The sequence below is a fragment of the Notamacropus eugenii genome, chromosome 2, assembly GCF_028372415.1.
Source record: "Notamacropus eugenii isolate mMacEug1 chromosome 2, mMacEug1.pri_v2, whole genome shotgun sequence".
NCBI classification, from domain to species: domain Eukaryota; kingdom Metazoa; phylum Chordata; class Mammalia; order Diprotodontia; family Macropodidae; genus Notamacropus; species Notamacropus eugenii.
The window spans coordinates 49446108-49473079 of NC_092873.1; the positions used below are offsets into that span (position 1 = coordinate 49446108).

A 26972-nucleotide genomic window follows, 5' to 3' on the forward strand; every position below is an offset into this window, starting at 1 on the left:
AGGGGCTCAGTGAGGAAACCCCAGGCCAGACCACAGCCTGCTCCAGAAGCATGGACCTCTTGCCAGAAGTCCGAGGCCTAGAGCAGAGCTGTGCCTCACCCGGTCCAAACCCAGGCCTGGCATCTTGTCCTAAGCCCTTAACTCTCTGCACCTAAGCTCTCACAGAAAACACTAAATCTCTATCCCTAGAACTGAACCCCCCCATTTACTGAAACGAGCTTCATCCCCTACCCTAGATTCCTGTCATTCCTCCCTCTTCCATTAGGTTCCTGCTAGAAAGTCAGAGCGGATTCCAGAGCCACTCTTAGCCCAGCCTCACCATCATAGAAAGCAGGGATACCTTTCCACATTCAAATTCATTTATCCATTACATATCTATAGGAAACAGCACCTAGAACAAGTGAACGGAACTCAGAAGCCCTGGAATTCTGATGCCTATTGCCCTCTTTGACCATTCCTCTAGGGATATATCTGCTGCCCTGAAGCAGATGGGGATGGGATGGGGGCTCTGAGCTACGTCTTCAGCAGTGGGAAAAGACCTCAGTTCATTATCCTCTATGAGCAACTAGGTGATGCCATAGTGCACAGCGCGCTGAGCCTGGAATCAGGAAGACTCAACTTCTTGGGTTCAAATCTGACCTCAGACAATTACCAGCTGTGTGACCCTGGGCAAGTCACTTCATCTGGTTTGGCCCAGTTTTTTCCGCTGTCATGTGAGCTGGAGAAAGACATGGCAAACCACTTCAGTATTTTTGCCAAGAAAACCCAGAAGGGAAGAATTAGACATGATTGAAAATAACTAAACAAGAATCACCTCCTATTTATCCTCTAGATAGCTAGTTTTGTATGTATTTGCTTATTGGCTTCCCTATTAGACTGTGAGTTCCTTTAGGGCAGGGACTAACTGGTACTTCTCTTTTTTGTATCTCCAATGCTTAGCATAGTACCTGGGGTCTAGGAGGTGCTTCATAAAAGTTTCTTGATGAATGGCTTGGGGGCATGGTGGAAAGACCCCAAGATCTTTAGCTCATTTGTTCATTCTCTGCACAAGATGCTAAACTAGAAGAAGGGAAATTTAAAAACAGAAAAATGGATAGATCCTGACTTTGAGTAAGTTACATTCCACTAAAGAGGGTAAGAAGGCATGCATTTTTTTTTTTTTACTGGGACAGAATTATGGTTTTATTGTTACAGGGAACAATTTTGTGAGGGAATTCCCTCTACCAGTGTAGGATTGGCACCTCTTTGCAGTTGATGGTCATAGAGTGTTTCCTAGGGCATCAAGAGATTTGATGATAGCTGGCATCTTTCAGAGAAAGGACGAGGTCTTCCTGACTCCATGGCTATCTCTCCAACCACTGCGCCACCCTGCCTTTGGGTGACTTGGTCAGGATCCTGGGCTCTTCTTCACTATGGACACAGATAAAATAGGCAATGATAGGGGCAAAGGAGAGAATGAGACACGGTGGTTCTGATGGGAAGATGAGAGTTGGCTTCATGGAAGATGTGGCATCTGAGGGGCTTTGGAGAAGGCTTCTGAAAGATTCCAATAGTAGCTTTGTGGCAAATGACCTGGGCGAACCCAGGAAAGTCACTTCCCCCTCTGCTTCTGTATAATCCTCTGAAGATTGACAGGATTGGACTAGCCCATCTCTAATGCCTTTTCTCTAGTACTTCTGTGTGAGGTCTGTGAGTCCTGCTCATCCACCTTGGGGTGCACCCAGCCCACCCAACTCTCACCTGTGGCTCCAAGAAGCTATAGCATGTGCAGAGGCCACACCCCAGTGGTGGAGGGATTGAACAGGTTGGAGGTAACCCATCAGTGAGTTAGGGGGATATTTTCCCAAGCATGTAAAGATTTCCCCTAGCAGGATGAGTGGATGAGAACAATTTGTTCCAACAACCAGGAAGGCGGCTGAAGCAAATGCTGTGGAGTATCTAGAACATGGTCAGACATCAAGGTCCTCCACTGCATCCTGGGTCATCACCCATCATCTTGCCATCAGACTTGGAAGACTCTGGAGTAGATAGTGAGGCTGACCACTTTGCATGACACTGTCTCACTTCAATCCAGTTGATCAAGATTGCGATGTCGTTGACTGTCTTCAAAAGCAAAGCATGAACAATTATAAGAGTAAGTGCTATGATCATCACAAATCCAGAACTGGAAGAAACCTCAGAGGTCATTTAGGTCAAGCCTTTCATTTTACAGTTCCAGTCACTCAATCAGTTCATTAATCATCAGACACTTATTAACGAATGATTCTGTGCTAAGCATGGGCCTAGGTACTGGTGACATCAACTCAAAAGTGAACCAGGGCCTGCTCTCAAGGAGTTTCTATTCTACCAGGAGGGTTCAACACAGGGTCATATACTTAGAATTGGAAGAGACCTCAGGGAACATCTAGTCCAACCCCTTTCCTTTTATAGATAAGGAAACTGAGGCCCAGAGAGATGAAACTTTTGCTCAAGGTCACAAAGATAGTAAGTAGAAGGGTCAGGATTTGAAGTCAGGTCCAAATCTAGTTCTCTCTGCGCTGTACCCCAACTACTAACTTTAAAAATGCTTTACAAAACCATAAAAAAATAAATACAAATATATGTTGTTGTTCAGTCATTTCGGTCACGTCTGACTGCCCTTGACTCTATTTGAGGCTTTCTTGGAAGAGGTATTGGAATGGTTCGCCACATTTAACAGATGAGGAAACTGAGGCAAATAGGGTGAAGCGACTTGCTCAGGTTCACCTGGTGTCTGATACCAGATTTGAACTCAAGGAGATAAATCTTCCTTCCTCCAGGCCTGATGCTCTATCCACTGTGTCATATAGATGCCCCACGTTTATTTTGTGAGAGACCAATAGCTAGAGGAATTGTTACAGGCCCACTGCAGGAGATGGTTCTTGGGCTGAGTTTTGAAGCAAGCCCAGGATTCCAAGAGATGAGCTGAGGAGAGAGGAGAGCATTCCAAGTCTGAGGAGCCGTGGAGATAGCTAGTCATGTATAAGAAGTAGCAAGTTGGCCATGTTGGCTAGTCTGTGGAATTTGTGTGTGTGTGTGTGTGTGTGTGTGTTAAGGCAGTGTGTGATATCAGGGAAGTGAAATGCATAGTTATCCTGGAGAGATATAAACCAGAGCTAGTTTGTACAGGACTTTGCATGCCAAATAGTAGTCCGGGTTTGATCCTAGAGGCAAAAGGCAGCCCCTAGAACTTCATGAGCTGGGGAGTAAATGCTTTAGGAAGATCTGTGTGGCAGTTAAGATCAGTTGGGCAGCTTTCTTAGTTGGACAGGCAGAGAGCAACAGGACAGCAGGGAAAGTCGGGGGAAGTTTGGACAAGAAGGGTCTTAGTTAAACACTTGCTCTAGAAAAAGAATTCCGAACCTCCAAGACTAAGAACTTGGGAAGGGAGGCCAACAAGCCCACACCCAGCCTCCCAGGGTTCAGAGGGCTGGGTCCCCTGCAGAGAAGGGTGTGCAACCCTCCATTGGGGATGGTCCAAAGAAGACAGGATGGGAGGTCAGCGTCTAACGCCATCAAAGGACTGAGAACAAAGAGCTCTTGAGAGTTTGGAGCCGGTGTGTAATGGAAGGCTGCTTTCCACAGATACGGTGCTCAGTATTGGAACAAGGAGTCTCAAAAGCACATTATCAGATCCTTACCCGCAGAATTTCCAGCCAATCTCATCACCTCCTCCTCCATCACAACCACTGCTAGCAGATCTCTGGGTTCCCCCTCCTATCCTTGGAGAAACATAGAACGCCAAGGGGAAATTCCATCTTCCTTGTGCACATACATACAGAAGAATCTGCCCTGACCCATCAGGAAGCATTGGCCTTCTGAAAGAGAATGGATAGGTTGAAAAAGAACTCCTGAATAGCTGGAATTAATAGAGTTTCCCCAAGACTACCATGAGAAGTAACACTCGCTCTTCCAAAACATAAGGCAAACAGTTTTGCTTCCTGTGTATGTATCAGTAGCAGTAGCCCAGATTGATCAGAAATACCAGCGATTATCAAAGGGAACTTGTCTCAACAATTAGATATTCTTTATCTGGGGATCTGAGAACTTTAAAAAGAACATTTTGACAATGGTATTTCAATATAATTGGTTTCTTTTGTAATTTACCAAAAAAAAAATGTTTTTTCTGAGCAGGGTTTTAGCTTTACCAGTCTGCCAAAGGTGTCCATGACTCAAAAAAAAAAAAAAAAAAAAGGTTGAGAATTCTTGTCTTGATGCAAAGAAGCAAAATTAGCACCTCATGTATTGTAGAAACTTGGTGGGGGTGAGATTCATGACCAGAATATAGCTCCTGAAGTAAAGTTATGTCTTATTCAAGAGGAACAGGGTAAGAAATGGGGGAAGGAGGAGGGGTAGTGATGTATATTAAGAAGATATATTGATTTTGGAGAATCCAAGGGCTAGAGGGAAAGATCAGTGGAGACAGAAGTAGAAGCTATATTGTCATTGGCACATAACCCAGACCACCGAGGCAGACAGAGGAAATAAATGAGGAGTTTGGGAAATGGATGACACAGGGAACCTTGATTATCCAGACAGATGCTGTAGACCTTTTTCTGCTAAAAAAGCGAGACAGTGACTAATTTCATAGTTTGCTTTAATGGTAATTTAATTCTTCAAAATGTGGAGAAACCTTCAAGAGGGAGTGATGTTCTGGATCTGACATTCACCAGCAAGAAAGAACCATTTGCTAGGGAGGTGTTGCTAGGATAGGGTGCAGGAAATCATAGAAACCTTGGGAATATTTCATAATAGACTTTGTGATAAAGATGAGTGGGACACTTCCTCAAGAGTTGAGGAAATGAGACAGTAAAGGGTTCAGAAAAAGAATATGTAGGATCCTATGGTATAAAGTCCTTTGGTAGGGGAGAAAGGACTTGACCCAAAGAGATGGGAAGTGCTCAAGAATGAAATTTTGAAGTAGAATGAAATGATTCTAAAGACACATTCTTCTCTGTCTTCTTTCTCCTTTTCTCCATTTTATGCACCTTCCAGTTCCATAATTTAGTCCAGTCTAAACACTGATTTGAGGAAGCCAGGTGATTCAGTGGATAGGGCACTGGTCCTGAAGTCTAGAAGTTCTGAGTTCAAATCGGACCCCAGACACTAGCTGTGTGACCTTGGACAATTCACTTAATCTCTGTTTGCCTTGATTCATTGGAAAGAGAAATGACAAACCTCTTTAGCATCTTTGCCAAGAAAACCTCATGGACAGTCTTGGCACGCTATGGTCCACGCAGTTAAGAAAAGTTGGATGTGATCAAACAGCTAACCTTGATGCACCTGTAGTTAGGGTGTTGTGAGTTTTAGTCACATGATATGTCAGGTCTTTTCTCCAGCATCAGTTCTACTTGATTTCTATGTTCACCTTTGTTACTCTGTGTACTTTTAAAAAGGAATCTCTTGTCTCTCTGTTATTTTGTTGAAGTTATCCTTAGCTGCATATGTGTTTAGCTTTCTTATATATCTATTGTTTGCAAAACAAATAATTTGTTCAAATCTGGTTTTCTTTCTAGGAATGTTTGACATAAGCATTCTTTTTTATTTAACATTATCTTTTTTCATGAATGGTTAGGCTCAGGTTTGCAGGGTTATGTTAACTGGGGTTGCATCTTGAACTCTTGCTTTTTGGAAGGCATCATTTCATTCCCTCTTGCAATTTTTTGTGGGTACAGAATAATCATATGTTACATGAATATTTCTTACTTTATGTTTGAAAGTCTTTCTTCAGGACACTTCCAGAATGTATTGTCATTGGAATTATTAAATTTAAAGACTCTATGTCTTGGAGTTTGCATTATAATCTTCTCCCCTCCCCCAGATGACCTGTGACTTCTTCTAATTGGTCCTTTGTGTTTAGAAGCTCTTGGCAATTTACTTGTACTAATTTTTGAATTATGGTGTTCAGGTTTTTTGACTTGTCATGTTCTTTTGGGAGACCTATAATCCTTAAGTTGTCATTACACATTCTTTTTTGTTTGTGTGAAGACCATGTTTTCCATTAATATTGCTTTTTGTTTCTCTTCTTTTTTGAAAGCTAAACACATATGCAACTAAGGATTGTCTTTCATTGGTGTGTATTTCCCAATTAATTATTCACTCTTTTGTTTTTGTTGCGAGATGTACCACTGTAGATTCAGGTTTTCTATTCTACCAATTATTTCTGATGTTCGTCATAAATTCTGCTTTTACAATTCTAATTTCTCTTTTAAGTCATCCAGGAATATCCAGCTGTGGTTCCATGCTCTCTTGAGAATCTTTAGAATCTTCTGCTTCATCAGGTATTGATTCATTTTCCCTTGTCTTGCAAAATTTATTCATAGGTGTTAGGACTCTTTAAGCTGATCTGGAACCCATATTTCCTTTTGTTATTAATATCTTTTAGCTTGGCTTATCTTCTTATGCTCAAGGGCTTTAATTGAGTTTTCTTCCTCGTGAGACCTTTAGTTACTTCAGTCTTTCCCCCATATATTTCTTTTATAAAAATTAATTTATTAGTTTTCAGTTTTCAACAATCACTTCCATAAGTCTTAAATTTTCTCCCCCTTCCTCCTCCCATCCTTCCTGAGATGGCTTGCAATCTTATATGGATTCTACACATATGTTCTTATTAAACACTTTTTCACATTAGTCATATTGCATAGAAGAATTAAAATGAATGGAAGAAACCATGAGAAAAGACAAAACAAAACAAAACATAACACAAGAGAAAGTAGTCTGCTTCATTCTGTGTTCTAATTCCATAGTTCTTTCTCTGGATGTGGAAGGCATTTTGCTTCAAGACTCCACTGGGAATGTTTTAGGTCCTTGCATTGCTGTGAAGGGCTAAGTCTATCAGAAACAGTTCTTGCACACTGTGACTGTCACTGTGTACAATATTCTCCTGGTTCTGTTCATTTCACTCAGCATTAGTTCATATAAGTTCTTCCAAGCCCCTCTGAAGTCCTCCTGTTCATTATTTCTTATAGCACAAAAGTATTTCATTACATTCATATACCACAACTTGTTCAGTTATTCCTCAGCTGATGCCCTCGATTTCCAATTCTTGATCACCACAAAGAGAGCTGCTATAAGTAGTTTTGTAAATGTGAGAACCTTTCCCATTTTTATGATCTCTTTGGGATACAGTCCTAGGAGCGATATTGCTGGGTCAAAGGGTATACACATTTTTGTAGCCTTCTGGGCGTAGTTCCAAATTGCTCTCCAGAATGGTTGGATCAACTCACAGCTCCACCAATAAAGAATTAGTGTTCCAACTCTCCCACATCTTCTCCAAGATTTTTCTTTTTTTTCTTTTTAAAAATTTATTTATTTTCAGTTTTCAACATTTATTTCCACAAGATTTTGAGTTCCAAATTTTTCTCCCTTCATCCACCCCAAAACACTATGCATTCTGATTACCCCTTCCCCGAATCTGCCGTGCCTTCCATCATACCCCTCCCTTCCCTTATCCCCATCTTCTCTCTTTTCTTGTAGGGCAAGATAGATTTCTATGTCCAATTACCTGTATTTCTTATTTCCCAGTTGCATGCAAAAGCAATTCTCAACAATTCTCAACTTCTCTCCATTTCTCCTTCCCCATCCATCTCGACTGAGAAGGCAAGCAATTCAATATAGTCTATATATATGTAGTTTTGCTAAAGATTTTCATAACAGTCATGTTGTGAAAGGCTCACTATATTTTCCTCCATCCTATCCTGCCCCCTACTTATTCTATTCTCTCTTTAGACCTTTTTCTTTCCCTCAAGTATTTACTTCTAATTACTCCCTCCTCCCATTTGCCCTCCCTTCTATCATCTCCCCACCCCATTTATCCCTTTCTCCCCTAATTTCCTGTACTGTAAGATAGATTTTCATACCAAATTGAGTGTGCACGTTATTCCCTTCTTAAGCCAAATGTGATGCGAGTAAGGTTCACCTTTTCCCTCTCATCTCCCCCCTTTTACCCTCCATTGAAAAAGCTTTTTCTTGCCTGTTTTATGAAAGATAATTTGTCCCATTCCATTTCTACCTTTCTCCTCCCATTATGTTCCACTCTCACCCTTTAATTTTATTTATTTAGATATCATCCCTTCTTATTCAACTCACCCTGTGCCCTGTGTGTGTGTGTGTGTGTGTGTGTGTGTGTAATCCCTCCAACCACTCAAATACTCAAGAATTACAAATATTATCTTTCCATGTAGGAATATAAACAGTCCAACTTTAGTAAGTCCCTTATGATCTCTCTTTCCTATTTACCTTTTCATGCTTCTCTTGATTCTTGTGTTTCAAAGTCAGCCCTGGGGGTGGAGGAGCCAAGATGATGGAGTATAAAGACACACATATGCTAGCTCCGAAACCCACAGCCTATAAAATACCTGTAAAGAAAAACTCCCAACAAATTCTGGAGCAGCAGAAGCCACAGAACAACAGAGTGGAGGATATTTCTGTTCCAGAGAGCCCTGAAAAACTGACACCAAAGATCGGTCACACACCAGACCCAGAGCAGAGCCCAGCCCTGCCTTGGCTGCACAGCACTGAGAGGAGCAGATCCGAGCAGGCTTCAGGGATGGAATCTCAAGCAGCTGCGCAGGTTCCTCCACCCATGGGCACTAAAGGTCAGTGAGAGAGTCTTTTTGGCTCACCGAGAGGGGAGCGGGGTGTCCCCATAACTCAGGCCCCCTTGGGAGGCAGCAGCAGACAGGGGCTCCCAAAGCAAGCAGGAGCTTGGATCCATTGTTGAAGGTCTCCACATAAACCCCCTGAGGGAACTGAGCACCGCCCCCCTCCACTGTGAGGCAGCCCTGCCCGCACCTGAGCACCTGAACTTAATCTCACACTGAATAGCAGCCCCGCCCCTGCCCAAAGCCCTGAGGCTGGGAAGCAGCATTTGAATCTCAGCCCCCAAGCATGGGCTGGGTGGATCTGGAGGTGAGATGGGTGTGGAGAGGACACTGAGAAGTCAAGTCACTGGCTGGGAAAATGCCCAGAAAAGGGAAAAAAAATAAGACCATAGAAGGTTACTTTCTTGGTGAACAGATATCTCCTCCCACCCTTTCAGATGAGGAAGAACAAGGCTTACCATCAGGGAAAGACACAGAAGTCAAGCCTTCTGTATCCCAAACATCCAGAATAAATATTCAGTGGGCTCAGGCGATGGAAGAGCTCAAAAAGGATTTTGAAAATCAAGTTAGAGAGGTGGAGGAAAAACTGGGAAGAGAAATGAGAGAGATGCAAGAAAAGCATGAAAAGCAGGTCAACACCTTGCTAAAGGAGACCCAAAAACATGCTGAAGAAAATAACACCTTGAAAAACAGGTTAACTCAATTGACAAAAGAGGTTCAAAAAGCCAATGAGGAGAAGAATGCTTTCAAAAGAAGAATTAGCCAAATGGAAAAGGAGGTCCAAAAGCTCACTGAAGAAAATAGTTCTTTCAAAATTAGAATGGAACAGATGGAGGCTAAGGACTTTATAAGAAACCAAGAAATCACAAAACAAAACCAAAAGAATGAAAAAATGGAAGATAATGTGAAATATCTCATTGGAAAAACAACTGACCTGGAAAATGGAGCCAGGAGAGACAATTTAGAAATTATGGGACTATCTGAAAGCCATGATCAAAAAAAGAGCCCAGACATCATCTTTCATGAAATTAGCAAGGAAAACTTCCCTGAGATTCTAGAACCAGAGGGCAAAATAAATATTCAAGGAATCCACAGAACACCTCATGAAAGAGATCCAAAAAGAGAAACTCCTAGGAACATTGTGGCCAAATTCCAGAGTTCCCAGGTCAAGGAGAAAATATTGCAAGCAGCTAGAAAGAAACAATTCAAGTATTGTGGAAATACAATCAGGATAACACAAGATCTAGCAGCCTCTACATTAAGGGATCGAAGGGCATGGAATAGGATATTTCAGAAGTCAAAGGAACTAGGACTAAAACCAAGAATCACCTACCCAACAAAACTGAGTATAACACTTCAGGGGAAAAAATGGTCTTTCAATGAAATAGAGGACTTTCAAGCATTCTTTTTTTTTTTATTTAACTTTTAACATTCATTTTCACAAAATCTTAGGTTACAAATTTTCTCCCCTTTTATCCCCTCCCCCCCAAACACCAAGCATTCTAATTGCCCCTGTGACCAATCTACTCTCTCTTCTATCATCCCTCTCTGCCCTTGTCTCCGTCTTCTCTTTTGTCCTGTAGGGCCAGATAGCTTTCTATACCCCTTTACCTGTATTTCTTATTTCCTAGTGGTAAGAACATTACAGTTGATCCTAAAACTTTGAGTTCCAACTTCTTTACCTCCCTCCCTCTCCACCCCTTCCCTTTGGAAGGCAAGCAATTCAATATAGGCCAAATCTGTGTAGTTTTGCAAATGACTTCCATAATAGTTGTGTTGTATAGGACTAACTATATTTCCCTCCATCCTATCCTGTCCCCCATTACTTCTATTCTCTTTTGATCCTATCCCTCCCCATGAGTGTCAACCTCGAATTGCATTCTCCTCCCCATGCCCTCCCTTCTGTCATCCCCCCCACCCTGCTTGTCCCCTTGTCCCCCACTTTCCTGTATTGTGAGATAGGTTTTCCTACCAAAATGAGTGTGTATTTTATTCTTTACTTTAGTGGAATGTGATGAGAGTAGACTTCATGTTTTTCTCTCGCCTCCCCTCTTTATCCCTCCACTAATGAGTCTTTTGCTTGCCTCTTTTATGAGAGATAATTTGCCCCATTCCATTTCTCCCTTTCTCCTCCCAATATATTTCTCTCTCACTGCTTGATTTCATTTTTTTTTAAGATATGATCCCATCCTCTTCAATTCACTCTGTGCACTCTGCCTCTATGTATGTGTGCGTGTGTGCATGTGTGTGTGTGTACTCCCACCCAGTACCCAGATACTGAAATGTTTCAAGAGTTACAAATATTGTCTTTCCATGTAGGAATGTAAACAGTTCAACTTTAGTAAGTCCCTTATGACTTCTCTTTGCTGTTCACCTTTTCATGGTTCTCTTCATTCTTATGTTTGAAAGTCAAATTTTCTTTTCAGCTCTGGTCTTTTCATCAAGAATGCTTGAAAATCCTCTATTTCATTGAAAGACAATTTTTTCCCCTGAAGTATTATACTCAGTTTTGCTGGGTAGGTGATTCTTGGTTTTAGTCCTAGTTCCTTTGACTTCTGAAATATCCTATTCCATGCCCTTCGATCCCTTAATGTAGAGGCTGCTAGATCTTGTGTTATCCTGATTGTATTTCCACAATACTTGAATTGTTTCTTTCTAGCTGCTTGCAATATTTTCTCCTTGACCTGGGAACTCTGGAATTTGGCCACAATGTTCCTAGGAGTTTCTCTTTTTGGATCTCTTTCATGCGGTGTTCTGTGGATTCCTTGAATATTTATTTTGCCCTCTGGTTCTAGAATCTCAGGGAAGTTTTCCTTGATAATTTCATGAAAGATGATGTCTGGGTTCTTTTTTTGATCATGGCTTTCAGATAGTCCCATAATTTCTAAATTGTCTCTCCTGGCTCCATTTTCCAAGTCAGTTGTTTTTTCCAATGATATATTTCACATTATCTTCCATTTTTCCATTCTTCTCTCTTTGTTCTGTGATATCATGCTTTCTCGCAAAGTCCTTAGCCTCCATCTGTTCCATTCTAGTTTTGAAAGAACTATTTTCTTCAGTGAGCTTTTGAATCTCCTTTTCCATTTGGCTAATTCTGCTTTTGAAAGCATTCTTCTCCTCATTGGCTTTTTGAGCCTCTTTTGCCAATTGAGTTAGGCTAGTTTTCAAGGTGTTAATTTCTTCAACATTTTTTTGGGTCTCCTTTAGCAGGGAGCTGATCTGCTTTTCATGCTTTTCTCTCATCTCTCTCATTTCTCTTCCCAGTTTTTCCTCCACCTCTCTAACTTGATTTTCAAAATTCTTTTTGAGCTCTTCCATGGCCTGAGCCCATTGGGTGGGCTGGGACACAGAAGCCTTGATTTCTGTGTCTTTGCCTGATGGTAAGCATTGTTCTTCCTCATCAGAAAGGAAGGGAGGAAATGCTTGTTCTCCAAGAAAGTAGCCTTCAATAGTCTTATTTCTTTTCCCTTTTCTGGGCATTTTCCCAGCCAGTGACTTGACCTCTGAATATTCTCCTCACACCCACCTCGCCTCCTGATCCTCCCAGCCAGCGTTTGGGGACTGAGATTCAAATGCTGCTTTGGCGGGGGCAGGGCTGCTATTCAGTATGAGATTATGTTCAGGTGGTCAGTGCAGGGCCGCCTCTCAGGCTCAGTTCCCTCAGGGGGTTTATGCACAGACCTTCCACAATGGATTCAGGCTCCCACCCGCTTGGGGAGCCCCAGTCTGCAGCCGCCTCTCAGCTTCTACCTCCCGGGGGGGCCCGAATCATGGGGGCATCCCACTCCCCTCTCGACCCACCAAAGAGACTCTCTCACCGACCCCCGTCACCTGTGGGCGGAGGGACTTGTGCGGCTGCTGGAGATCCCGTCCCTGAAGCCTGCTCGGGTCTGTTTCTCTTGGTGCCGTGGCCACAGCAGGTCTGGGCTGGGCTGGGCTCCTGTCTGCAGCACGACGGACCTTTTGCGAGAAGTTTGCAGGTCCCTCTGTGGGTGGAGGGACCCGCGTGGCCACTGGAGATCCCGTCCCTGAAGCCCTCTCAGATCTTTTCCTCTCGGTGCTGCGGCCGCGGCAGGGCTGCCCTCAGCTCTGAGTCCTGGCGCCCAGTCCGCAGGGCGAAGGACCCCCCCACGAGAGGTTTGCAGGTCCCTCCGGAACAGAAATCTCCCTCGCTCCAATTTTCCGTGGCCTCTGGGTGCAGAATTCTCCGTGAGTTACTCCCCTGTAGCCGTTCTGTGGGTTGTGGGTTCGGAGCTATGTGTATGTGCATCTTTCTACTCCACCATCTTGGCTACTCAAGCATTCTTGATGAAAAGACCAGAGCTGAAAAGAAAATTTGACTTTCAAACACAAGAATGAAGAGAAGCATGAAAAGGTAAACAGCAAAGAGAAGTCATAAGGGACTTACTAAAGTTGAACTGTTTACATTCCTACATGGAAAGACAGTATTTGCAACTCTTGAAACTTTTCAGTATCTGGGTAGTGGGTGGGATTACACACACACACACACACACACACACACACACACACACACACATACATACACGCACACACAGAGACAAAGAGCACAGAGTGAATTGTATAGGGTGAGATCATATCTTAAAAAAATGAAATTAAGTGGTGAGAGAGAAATATTTTGGGAGGAGAAAGGGAGAAATGGAATGGGGCAAATTATCTCTCATAAAAGAGGCAAGCAAAAGACTTTTTAGTGGAGGGAAAAAGAGGGGAGGTGAGAGAAAAACATGAAGTTTACTCTCATCACATTCCACTAAAGGAAGGAATAAAATGCACACTCATTTTGGTATGAAAACCTATCTTACAATACAGGAAAGTGGGGGTGAAGGGGATAAGCAGAGTGGGGGGGATGATGGAAGGGAGGGCAATGGGAGGAGGGAGCAATTTGAAGTCAACACTCTTGGGGAGGGACAGGATCAAAAGAGAGAATAGAAACAATGGGGGGCAGGATAGGATGGAGGGAAATATGGTTAGTCTTACACAACACAACTATTATGAAAGTCATTCGCAAAACTACACAGATATGGCCTATATTGAATTGCTTGCCTTCCCAAAGGGAATGGGTGGGGAGGGAGGGATGAAGAGAAGTTGGAACTCAGTTTTAGGAACAACTGTCGAGTACTGTTCTTGCTACTAGGGAACAAGAAATACAGGTAATGGGGTATAGAAAGTTATCTGGCCCTACAGGACAAAAGAGAAGATAGGGACAAGGGAAGGGAGGGATGATGGAAGAGAGGGCAGATTGGTGATAGGAGCAATTAGAATCCTCGGTGTTTTGGGGTGGGGGAAGGGGACAAATGGGGAGAAAATTTGGAACCCAAAATTTTGTGAAAATGAATGTTAAAAGTTAAATAAATTAATTTTAAAAAGAGAAAGCTCTGATCTTTTCATCAAGAATGTTTGAAAGTCCTCTATTTCATTGAATGACTATTTTTTCCCCTGGAAGTATTATACTAAGTTTTGCTGGGTAGGTGATTCTTGGTTTTAATCCTAGTTCCTTTGATTTCTGGAATATCATATTCTAAGCCCTTAGATCCCTTAATGTAGAACCTGCTTCATTTCCACAACACTCAAATTGTTCTTTCAGACTGTTTTCAATATTTTCTCCTTGATCTGGGAACTCTGGAATTTGGCTACAGTATTCCTCTTTCAGAAGATTCTTCAATATTTATTTTACCCTCTAATTCTAGAAAATCAGGGCAATTTTCCTTGATAATTTTATGAAAGATGATGTCTAGGTTATTTTTTTTGATCATGGCTTTCAGGTAGTCCCATAATTCTTTAATTGTTGCTCCTGGATCTATTTTCCAGGTCAGTTGTTTTTCCAATGAGATATTTCACATTATCTTCCATTTTTTCATTCTTTTGGTTTGTTTTGTAATTTCTTGGTTTCTCATAAAGTCATTAGCCTCCATCTGTTCCATTCTAATTTTTAAAGAACTGTTTTCTTCAGTGAGCTTTTGAACCTCCTTTTCCATTTGGCTAATTCTGCTTTTTAAAGCATTCTTCTCCTCATTGGCTTTTTGGACCTCTTTTTCCATTTGAGTTAGCCTATTTTTAAAAAGTCTTATTTTCTTCAACATTTTTTTTGAGTCTCCTTTACTTAATTGTTGACTCGCTTTTCATGATTTTTCTTGCATTGCTCTCATTTCTCTTCTCGATTTTTCCTCCACCTCTCTTCCTTGATTTTCAAAATTCTTTTTGAGCTCTTCCATGACCTGAGACCACTGCATATTTATTTTGGAAATTTTGGATGCAGGAGGCTTGACTTTGATGTCTTCCTCTGATGGTGTGCATTGTTCTTCCTTATCTGAAAGGATGGAAGAAAATGCCTGTTCACCAAGAAAGTAACCTTCTATAGTCTTATTTTTCCCCCTTTTCAGGCATTTTTCTATCCAGTTACTTGACTTTTGAATCCTTTGTCAAGAGGAGGGTGTACTCTGAAGACCTATAAGTTTTCAGTTCTTCCCAGGTGGCACAATCAAGAGACAAGAGTTTACTCCTCTTGTGGCCTGTGCTCTGGTCTGGGAGCAACCACAAGCTTTTCTGCCCAGGATCTGAGAGTTGTGTTCCCACTCCACAACTGCCTCCAGCTCCACCAGGCCAGTTCTCCTCTTCACCTGAAGGGCGCCACTTAGGATTGAGATTCAGATCAGCTGCTCAATTCCCCCAGGGTCTTTAGGCTGAGTTCTCCAAAAATGGATGCTGCTGTTGCTGCCACCACCTGGGGGCAAGGCTAGGGTAGGACCCTGCTCCCTTCTCACCCAGGTGAAAAAGCTTTCTGACTGACCTTTGAAGATATCTCTGGTATTTGTGGGTCGAGGAATCTGGGAACTACAATTGCTGCCTGGAATTCCATGCCCCAGCCTGTTTCAGCTCTGTCCCTGCCATGTGGCATGGCCAAAGCTGGGCTGCACTCCACTCCAAGTTCAGTGTGATAGATCTTTTCTATTAGTTGTCTAGGCTGCCTTGGACTGGAAATCTCTTTCACTCTGTCATTTTGTGGCCTCTGCTGCTCTAGAATTTGTTTAGAGTAATTTTTAAAGGTATTTCATGGGCTGTGGGGAGAGAACATTTACAGGTCCATCCTTCTACTCCACCATCTTGGTTCCACCCCTCCTTCCCTATATATTTCACTGTTGCTCACTTTCTGGCTCCTTAATCTCTGAGAGTGATTTCCTTGGTGCAGGACCTCAAAGTTGCCTTAGCCTCCTCCCACTCTGGGCAATTTGCATATTACTAGCCTCAGTCTCTGCCTCAAGTGACTTCTTAGAAAACAGAACTGCTACCAGTGGGAGGCTGGGCTCTTTCCCTCAGGATTAGTGGAGTGCCAGTCAGTCATGTACATGTGTCCTGCTCCAGCTTCTTCCATTCTTCAGTTCTCTGAATAAATTCTGTTTCAATACAGAGCAATTCTGAGCTCTTGTTCCGGACAAAGTTTTTTGGTTGTCTGTGGTATTGGGAGGAGAGAGAGAAAAAAGTGAGTTCTGTTAAAAGCCTGTGGGTAGTAAAGGAGAGGGTGCTGAATGAGGATGTTAGCGTTTAGAGATTAGTCTTTTTTGTTAGTTAATCAAAATGTTACTTAGTATTTTTAGCGTCCTAGACTATGGAGACATCTGAAACTACTTTATGTCTTGTGCATAATTTCTATTCTGGAGATGTTTGAGATGTCATAAAGTTCGGAGAAAATGTCCAGCCCTCCATTTTGTTAGTCACATGGCCAAGAACTCCCAAATCATTTCAATGACCAAGGAATGGGGGGCTCATCAATGAATTTGGTGAAATAAATGGTTTAAAAAGGCATGAAACAAGTCATAAATGAACTCCCTGAGAAAAATCCCCCAAGACCAGGTGAATTTACAAATAAATTCTATGAAACATTTAAGGAATGATGAATTCTAAGACTATATATCATTTGAAAAAAAAATAAGTAAAAAAGGAGTCCTACCAAATTTATTTTACGACATAAATTGAGCTTTGATATCTAAACCAGGGAGAACAAAAACAGAAAAAGAAAGCTATAGACTGATTTCCTTAATGAATATTCATGAAAAAATTTAAATGAAATATTAGCAAGGAAATTGCAGCAATATCACAAAGAGCAAACACTACAACCAGGTGAGATTTATATGAGGAATATACAGTTGGTTCAATATTAGGAAAATTATCAGCATAATTGACCATATCCATAATAAAACAACAAAAATCATATGATTATATCACTAGATGCAAAAAAAGCCCTTCACAAAATATAATACCTATTCTTATTAAAAAAAAATTAGAAAGCATAGGGAAAATGAAATCTTTCTCAGAAAGATAAATAGTGTCTGTCTAAAACTAAGAGTAAGCATCAATTAAAATGGAAATAAACTTCAAGCCTGTCCAATAAAATTAGTGGTGGAAAAAGGATATCCATCATCATCACTATTATTCAGTACTGTACTAGAAATGCTAGCTATAGCAATAAGAGAAGAAAAAGAAATTAAAGGAACAAAAACAGGCAGGGACAAAACAAAACTACCACTCTTTGCAGATAATATGATGGTATACTTAGAAGACCCTAGAGAATCAACAACCAAAAAAAAAACCAAACAAACCAGTGGAAACAGTTTACAATGTTAGCAAAGTTGCAGGGTATAAAATAACCCCCCCCCCCCCAAATTATCAGCATTTCTATATATTACCTGCAACACCCAGTAGGAAGAGATAAAAATAAAAATTCCATTTAAAATAACTACAATCAACAAAAAGTACTTGGGGATCTTCCTGCTAAGACAAACCCAGGGACTACATGAACATAAATACAAAACACTTCTCACACAAATCAAGACAAACCTAAACAACTGTAGAAATATTAATTGCTCATGAGTAGACTAAGCCAGTATAATAAAAATGACAATTCTATCTAAGTTAATTTACTTTTCAATGCCATATCAATCAGACTACTAATGGATCATTTTACAGAGCTAGAAAAAATAATAACAAATTCATCTGAAAGAACAAAAGGTCAAGAATAATGAAGGAACTGATGGAAAAAAAAAAGCACAGGAAGGCAGCCTAGCAGTACCAGATCTCAAACTATATTACAAAACAATAATCATCAAAACAATTTGGTACTAGCTAAGGAATTTGAGTGGTAGATCAGGGAAAAAAATAGGTATGCAATACACAGTATAAATGACCATAGTAATCTAGTACTTGATAAATCCAAAAATCCAAGCTTTTGAAGTAAAACATACTATTTGACAAAAATTGCTGGAAAATAGTTTGGCAGAAACTAGGCATAGATTAATATCTCCCACTCCATACCAAGGTAAGGTCAAGATGAATAAATGATTTAAACATAAAAGGTGATATCATAAGTAAATTAAGGGAGCAAAGGGAAAAACCTGTTTTATCTATTCATAACAGAAGAGTTTATGACCAAACGAGACAGAGAGGATAATAAGAAAGAAAATGTATCATTTTGATCACATTCAATTAAAAAACTTTGGCACAAACAAAACTACTACAGTCAAAATTAGAAGGAAAATAGGAAACTTAAAAAAAATTAAAGCAAGTTTCTCTGATAATGGCTTCCTTCCTCAAATATATAGGGAACTGAGCCAAATTTATGAAAATAAGAGCCATTTCCCAGTTGATGAATGGTCAAAGGATGTGAACAGGCAGTTTTCAGAAGAAGAAAACAAAGCTTTCTATAGTCATATAAAATGATCTAAATCACTCTTCATTAGAGAAATGCATATCTAAACAATTCCAAGATACCATTTCGTACCTATCAGGTTGGCTAACATGACAGAAAAAGTGCATGACAAATGCTAGAGGGGATATGGAAAAATTAGGTCGCTAATGGATTGTTAGTGAAGTTAACGAACTGGTCCAATCTTTCTAGAGAACAACTTGGACCTCTACCCAAAGGGCTATAAAACTGTGCATACTCTTTAACCCAGCAATGCTACTACTAAATCTGTATCCCAAAGAGAGGGGTGAAAGATGTGTTCAGGGAAGACTAGTACTGTTGGTATGAAGGCTGCCAAGTCTTTTTCAGGACTGCTCATCCACCTTTGGTGTCTACCTGATCCACTCAGCTCTCACCTATGGCTCCAAGAAGCTGTGGGATGCACAGTGTCCACACCCTGGTAAATCATGTTGGCAGATGGGCTAAACTAGGTTGAGGATAACCAATGGATCTCAAACCCTTCATTGACTGGAGGAATGTCTGTCCCAAGCATGTGAAGATTACCCCTCGTGGAATGGGTGAACGAGAACAATTTGTTCTAACATCTATGAAGGCTGCTGAAGCAGGTACTATGGAGGGTTTAAAGCTTGGTTAGACATTGAAGACACCCAGATCATTCACTGAATCTCAAGTCCAGATATGAGAAAGGCCCATAAGTGGAGAGAGAATGGGGACAATATCCCACACCCTTAGGCAATGGCTCTAATGCTAGATTTGACTTTTTAAAAAGACATATAGAGTAAACTAGGTGACTTTGTACATGTCACTTAACTTTTCAGTGATACTCTGTAAAACTCTGAATTTCAGAGAAGGTAGTAGAGAGATTCGTAGAGAGTGCTATTCTGTAGAAGCTCCCTATGCCAATAAAATCTCTAGTCCAAATTAACGCAGTTCCTGGCACATAATAGGTGCTTCATAAATACTAGCTGATTGACCAAAAAAAAGAGATATGTATAGAAGCTGGAAACAAGGGCAGGGAATTTGAGTGCCTATTGCCATATGCCATTGAGAATGACAGCACTCAGCCAGAGGGGAGACTGGTGTAAAAACACCAACAAAGAGAGTAAGATTTTTAGAAGCCATGGTGGGTGGGAAGGGGGAGAAAAGGGCCAAAGGATGGAGCTCTTCCGGGAAGATGGTTTGATGTTCATGGACCACTGAGGGCAGATGGAACTGTTTGTTTCTTGCTACTATTTTCTCTCTGCCATGGAAAGAGATCTTCCAACTGGAAAGGACAGGACAAAATTGGCTGATAGGGAATGATTCCAAGGGAGGTAGGGAGATAGTAAGATAGCCAAGATAAATGTAGGGAGGCAAAAAAGCCCACTTTGGAGTCAGGAAGATCTTTGGTCAAGTCTTGTTTATGATGCACACTGGCCAAGTGACCTTGGACAAGTCACCTAACTTTGAATGCCACAGAAGATGCTCTAAGTTGCTCCAAGGATGGCTGTGATCTGCATCAGTAAAGGAAATTTCCTTACAATGATAAAATAACTGGTACAGAAAAAAGATAAATTCTTGCACGGGCTCTAAAAATGAGCCTCAATAGCATCCAGTGGGGGAAGGAGGACTACATAGCAGTTTGCTGGGAGTAATGCGAAAACTGATTTGGGGGTTTGGGTGACCTTCAAACTCCAAATGTGTCAACAGGGTTATCCATCACCTTATAAAGCTAAAGCAACCTCAGACTGCACTGAGAGAGCAGAGTCCAGGAACGAGGAGATGATTACTCTGCCATCCCCTGCCCCTGCCTGTCAACAGCTGGAGTATGAGTTTGAGTTCTGGGTGCCCAGTTTTAGAAAACCCTCCCCAGCCTGAACAAGGACCTTCAAGTCAGGCCATCCGGGAATCAGTTAAAAGACCTGGGGGTTATTGAGCCTGGAGAAAAGTGGGGGAGGGGAGTTGTGATAGTGGTCTCCAAGTACTTGAAGGACTGTTGTGTAGACATGCAGACTTGTTCTGCTCAGCCCCAGAAGGAAGAACTAGGAAGTGAAGTTGGAGAGAAGTCTTTTGGGACTTGATGTAAGGAGAAACTCCCTTACTCCACAGTGTAATGTGCTGCCTTGTTGTCGGTCAGTCACTTTAATCACATCTGACTCTGTCAGTTTTCTTGGCAAAGATACTGGAGGAGTTTGCCATTTCCTTCTCCAGCTCATTTTACTGATGAGAAAACTGAGAGAAATGACATGAAGTGACTTGTCCAAGGTCACAAGTTAGTAAGAATCTGAAGCTGTCTTTGTGACTTTAGGTTGAACGCTCTATCTATTGCACCACCTAGCTGATTATCAGTCCACCAGCAAGAGAGTTGTCTCTTCTGCTGTCCTTCATAATGGCTGCTAATGAAATAGGGGTAAGAGAAGTGGGAAATGAGACCTTAGTAGCTACTGCTGTGATGGAGAACTTCAGAAAGGAGGCTTCTTGTTTCATGGGCCTCTTTCTTCCTCTTCCCCTTCTCACATCTGCTCTTGTTTCCCTGTGGCAGCCCCAGAGTGACCAGTCCAAACTTCTGAACTGTTGGAGGATTGTGGCTCTGATTAAACCCTTTCCATTTGACAGAAAGGGGACTTGGGCATCTGAGAAGTCTCACAACAAGATGTGTGATGTATATGTGTGTGGTGTGTGTGATGTGTGTGTGTGTGTGTGTGTGTGTGTGTTTGGGGTTAGAGGGAACAGTATTCACAGGGCAAACAAGACCACCCTAAGACAGACAATTGAATATAAGTAATTGAAGGTGCTGGAGGTGGGGACATAGTCATTAAAAGAGTGAGCTTGGTCAGATCCTCACAGGGTTGGAGGCTGGGCAAGAAAGAGGCACATTCTGGGACTGAGACCTCAAGAAGAGAGGTCTAGGTAAATAGTAAGGTCTTGAGATAGAGTGGCCCCTTACCTGGCTAGGGATGCATGCCTGGTCTTTTGTGGGGTCTGTTCTTGTCTTCTATTTCTTCTGAAGTATGTTCATCTGAAATGCTCCGGCCCCTTTGTCCTCATTGCTTTACCTGGCAATGCCCAAGTCTGCTTGGCAGTCGGTGCTCCCTGGGACAGCCTGTTCAGTGTCTGTTTTTGGCAAGTCAGCCCTTTGGAGAAGCCAGAGTGGGCGGAATGAGATCCATTGACTAAACGTTGAAAGGAAGCCATGCAGATGCATGCAACATTGCACAACCAGCTATCAGCTTTCCTGAGTCCTCCTAAGCTCAGGGGTTATTGACCCTGTCCCTTCCCCTTCTCCCTGACATCTCCCTCTTCATCAGACCTTGTATCTTTGGGAGGACTTCGAGTCACAGTGAATGGAATGTATCCTATGGTGTCTCTATACCCAGGTCTCCCCCCACCCCATGCCTGGAATGCACTCCCTTCCTTCTTCATCTCAGCTTCCTTTGTTTAAAATGTCACCTCTTACTGGACATCCTCATTAGTCCTCACTCCCTTTTGAAATTACTTTGTTTATAATTTGCTTATTGTATATATTTCCTTTTTAACTTGGTGCTTTTCCCCTTCTATCTTCTTGAAAGTAAACTTCTTGAGGACAAGAACTGTTTTTGTCTATAGACAAAAATAGAGGCTAATAAAGTACCAGAGATATAATTGGTACTTAATAAATATCTGTTGACTTGAATCAAAGTTAATTAATTTCTCAGTTTCCTCATCAATAAAATGATAATAACAATATTAATAATAATGTTTGTGAAATAAGAAAATAATAGTCCCAATTCAGAGGATTGCAACGAGATTCGACTGAAATAATGGATTGTGAAGCACTTTCCAGTCTTTAGAATACAACTATAATTAAATAAAATATATTAATAATTAATAATATAGGATGATTTATATAAATATCAGATATTAATTTTTTGTCTCATCTTAATCAACTAAGTGATTATTATGTACCAGGCACTGAACTAAGATACAGGGGAGACAGAGTAAAGGGAGAAAAACCCAGCCTCTGTCCTCAAGATGCTTCCATTCTAATGATGGAGACATTATCTCTAGATAAAAGATTCATAGAAAGTAGGTAGAACATGGCTTTAGAGAGGCAGTTTTCAGGAATGGCAGCCAGCAGAAGGTAGCAGCAATTGATTCTAATCCAGGGATTCTAAAAGGCAGCAGTGAGGAGGGAGAGCCTTCCAAGTATGGGAGGACTATAGGGTATGTAGTGGGGTATGATGTGGAGGAAGACTGGAGAAATGGAAAGGGGCCAGGTTGGGAAGAGCATTAAATATGAGTCTGGCTTTCTTTCTTACATGCTTTTCAAATTTAAAGAGCTTACATTCTTTCAAAAATTATATTTTATTTTTTTCAATGAACAAAAATCTAGTCCATTTCCCTTTCCCTCTTTCCCTCCCCCTCCCTTTTAAAAAGGCAAACAAAGCCCATGTAATAAACATGAGTAGATGAGCAAAACAGATTTTTCACATTGGCCACATCCATTGATATTCAATGGTATTGTAAACCCCGTGACTCAGCTTTGGTGGTGTTACAAGGGGAAGGGAATGACTAGATGTCCATTCTTGGTGCATATTCTCTGGCAACATCCTGTGCTTTGGATAGACCCATTCCCTCCCTGTCTTTGCTCCTTATGATCTCTATGGAGGCCTCTATGGAGGCCCACAAAGCAGGATACCCCTCACTTAAGGGTAGGGGGTGAAAAGCCTAGCACTTAGGTTCTGAAGCTCAGGGCATGGATCCTATATCCAGAGCTCCAAGTTATAGAATGGGATGCCCTGGGCTCAGAAACTAGAGTAAAGGAATCTTTGATGGTATCTTAAACAACCAAGGCTGAGTCTGGTCATTCAGAATGCTCAAGAACCCGGGTCCGGTAACTCAGATTATTCAACCCTTGATTCCAGTTGCTTCATTCTCTGATGCTGAAGTAGAAGATGGAGAGGTCAGCTAGTCCTTGAGGGACAGTGTTTCATGGAGGTTAAAGACCAATCCTCAAGCAGGTCCCCTCTGAAAAGGAAAAAAACCAAGAGGCTCTCACTTCCCCCACCCCAGACCCTAGGATGACTCTGACCCACATGGAGCAAGCTGATCAACTCATTTCTTTTCGATGCTCGTTATGGCCTACGCCCATCTTCCACCTCAAAGTGAGAGGCCCTCCAGATCACCAATGCCCTCAAAGAGATTACCAATGGGCCTTGGTCCATTTTTTTGAGGTTGTGGCATGGTGAATGGTGGATAAAGCAAGGAGTTTGGAATCACAGAGGCCTGGGTTCAAATCCCTCATCAGACACTTATTAACTGTGTGATCCTGAGCAAATCACTTAACCTCTCTAGGTCTCAGTTTCCTAATTTGAAAACTGAGAATGTTGTCCATGATAGCCTTTTAGGTCCTTTCTTCTCTAAAAATATTATGGAAGCTCACAGCTTCCATAGGAAGATACAACCAACCCCTAACCAAAGCTTAGTAACATCTCAGAAGCTCATCAAGTTAAAATGATTGTATCCTTCCTCTATTCAAAATCCTTCAATGCATAGTTCTGGGCAGTGGAGCCAACATGGTGGAGAGAAGTCAGGAAGTTGCTTGAGCTCTCCCCAGTTTCTCTCAGAAACAATGTTAAAGCAAGACTAGAAGAATTCTGGAGTGACAGAATCCACAAAAAGATGGAGCAAAACAACTTTCCAGCCCAAGATAACTTAGAAGGACTTCAGGAAAAGTCTGCCTCACTTGTGTAAAAGGGGGGCACAGACAAGCACAGGTGGTGTCTGGGCAAACAAATAGGGGGCTCTTAGCCAAAGCACAGATCAGCACCCAAGGTCCTGAGGTCTTGGTTCAGAAGACCAACTGCCTGCCCCAGAGGCCCCAGTGCAGTGACCAGGTCCCTGGCCCCCAGTGCAAGAAAATTGGGATATGCCCCCTGTATCTCAGGAGCAGAGCTCAACTTTTAAAAATAATCAAAAAACAAAAAAGATCCCTGACCATAGAAAGATACTGTGGTGACAGGGAAAACAAAATCACGAACTCAAAAGCTGACAACAATGTCAAAATACCTACATGCAAAACCTTAATGGGGAATATGAATTAGTTTGAAGCCCCAAAATCCTCTTAGAAGAGCTCAAAAAGGATTTTAAAAATCAAGGAAGAGAGGTGGAAGAAAAATTGGGAAAAGAAATGAGAATTATACAAAAGAATTATGAAAAAGAGTCAATAACTTGGAAAACAAAACACAAACATTGACAGAAGAAAACAAGTCCTTTAGAAGTAGAATTGGTCAAATGGAAAAGGAGGTATAAAAGCTAACTTGAAAAAAATAATTCCTTAAAAATTAAAATTAGCAAGTGGAAGCTAATATCTCTATGAGATGTCAAGAATCATTCAAACAAAATCAAAAGAATGAAAAAATAGAAGAAAATGTGAAACATATCATTGGAAAAACAACTGACTTGGAAAATAGATCCAGGAGAGATAATTTAAGAATTACTGGACAACTTAAAAGCCATGATAATAAAAGAGTCCCGACAGCATCTTTCAAGAAATTGTGAAGTAAAATTGCCCTGATATTCTAGAACCAAAGGATAAAATAGTCATTGAAAGAACCCGCTGGTCATCTCCTGAAAGAGATACCAAAATGAAAACTCCAAGGAATGTTGTAGCCACATTCCAGAACTATCAGATCAAGGAGAAAATACTACAAGCAGCCAGAAAGAAACAATTAATATATCAAGGAGTCATGGTCAGGATTACACAAGATTTAGCAGCTGTGTAAAGCTGCTGATCCTTTAGGATCAGAGGACTTGGAATGTGATATTTTGAAGGGGGAAGAGCTTGTATTACAACCAAGAATCAACTACCCAGAAACCTTTAGTATAATCTCTCAGGGGAAAAGATGAATATTCAATGAAATAGGGGACTTTCAAGCTTTCGTAAATGAAAAGATCAGAGCTGAACAGAAAATTTTATCTTCAAATACAAGATTCAAGAGAAGTATAAAAAGGTAAACAGGAAAGAAATAAAACCAAATGATGGGATTCATTAAGGTCAAACTGTTTAGATCCCTACATGGGAAGATGATACTTATAACTCTTAAGAACTCCATCTTTATTATTGAAATGAGAAGGAGTGTACTTAGAGGGTGTGGGTGTAAGTTGACTTTCATATGATGACAAAAAAAAGCTTAATTAAGGGGTGAGAAAAGGATTGTGCTGGGAGAAGAGGAATGGGAGGAGGCAGAATGGGGTAAATTATATTACAGGAAGAGACTTGAAAGATCTATTATGGTAGAAGAAAAGAAGGGAAGGGTGAGCATTATTTGAACCTTACTCTTGTTGGATTTGGCTCAAAGAGAGAAATCTATCTTACCCTTTAGAGAAGTAGGAAGAGAAAGGGGAAAGGAAAGGAAGGGAGGGCAGGGCAGATTGGGGAAGGGTCTGGTCAGAAGTAAAACACTGGTGAGGAGGGACAGGGTGCAAGAAGAGAGAAGAGTATAAAAAGGGTAAAAAAGTGGGATGGAGGGAAATATACAATAATCATAACTATGAATGTGAATGGGATGAAATCTCCCATAAAATGAAAGTGAATATCAGAGTGGATTAAAAACCAGAATCCTACAATATGTTGCTTACAGGAAATGTGTTTGAAGTGGAGAGACACACAGAGTAAAGGTAAAAAGCTTGAGCACATTATGTTATACTTTAGCTGAAGTAAAAAAAAAAAAAAGCAGAGGTAGCAATCCTGATCTCAGACAAAGCAAAAGCAAAAATAGATTCAATTAAAAGTGACAAGGAAGGAAGCTACATCTTGTTAAAAGTCACCATAGATGATGAAACAATAATAATACTAAATATATATGCACCAAGTGCTATAGAATTCAAATTCCTTGAGAAGTTAAGTGAGTTATAGGAAGAAACATACAGAAAAAATTATACCAGTGAGGGACCTCAACCTCCCCCTCTCAGAATCTAATCACAAAATAAACAAGAAAGAAATTAAGGAAGTGAATAGAATTTTAGAAAATTTTAGACCTCTGGAGAAAATTAAATGGGAATAGAAATCGAAGGGGACTTTTTCTCAGTGGTACATGTCACACACACAAAAATTGACGTAGGACATAAAAACATCACAATCAAATGCAGAAATATTGAATATGTCCTTTTCCAGATCATGATGTAATAAAAAAAATTACACGAAATAAAGAGCTATAGAAAGATTAAAAATTAATTGGAAACCAAATGATCTAATTCTAAAGAATGAGTGGGTCAAACAACAAACCATAGAAACAATCAATAATTTCATCTAAGAGAATGACAATAATGAGACAACACACCAAAATTTATACGATGCTGCCAAAGTAGTTTTTAGGGGAAATTTTATATCTCTAAATGCTTACATGAATAAAATAGAGAAGAGCAGATCAATGAATTAAGCATGTAATTAAAACAGCTAGAAAAAAGACAAACTAAAAATCCCCTATTAAATACCAACTTAGAAGCTCTAAAAATTAAAGGAGAGATTAATAAAATTGAAAATAAGAAAACTATTGAGCTAATAAATAAAACTAAGACCTGGTTTATGAAAGAACCAATAAAATATATAAACATTGGGTTCATTTGATTTGAAAAGAGAAAGAGGAAATCAAATTACTAATATCAAAAATGAAAAG

The 26972-nt window shown here is 40.8% G+C and overlaps 1 long non-coding RNA gene across 1 annotated transcript in view; it reads right to left on the reverse strand.

Moving 5' to 3' along the window:
• Positions 1 to 246: 246 nt before the first annotated feature.
• Positions 247 to 26972, reverse strand: part of LOC140525108 (uncharacterized) — a 30943-nt gene continuing 4217 nt past the window's right edge. The window contains exons 2-3 of the long non-coding RNA XR_011973928.1: positions 21263 to 21449; positions 247 to 3836 (exon numbers count right to left, since the gene is read on the reverse strand). This is a non-coding gene — a long non-coding RNA (uncharacterized lncRNA). The remainder of the gene's footprint in view (positions 3837 to 21262; positions 21450 to 26972) is intronic.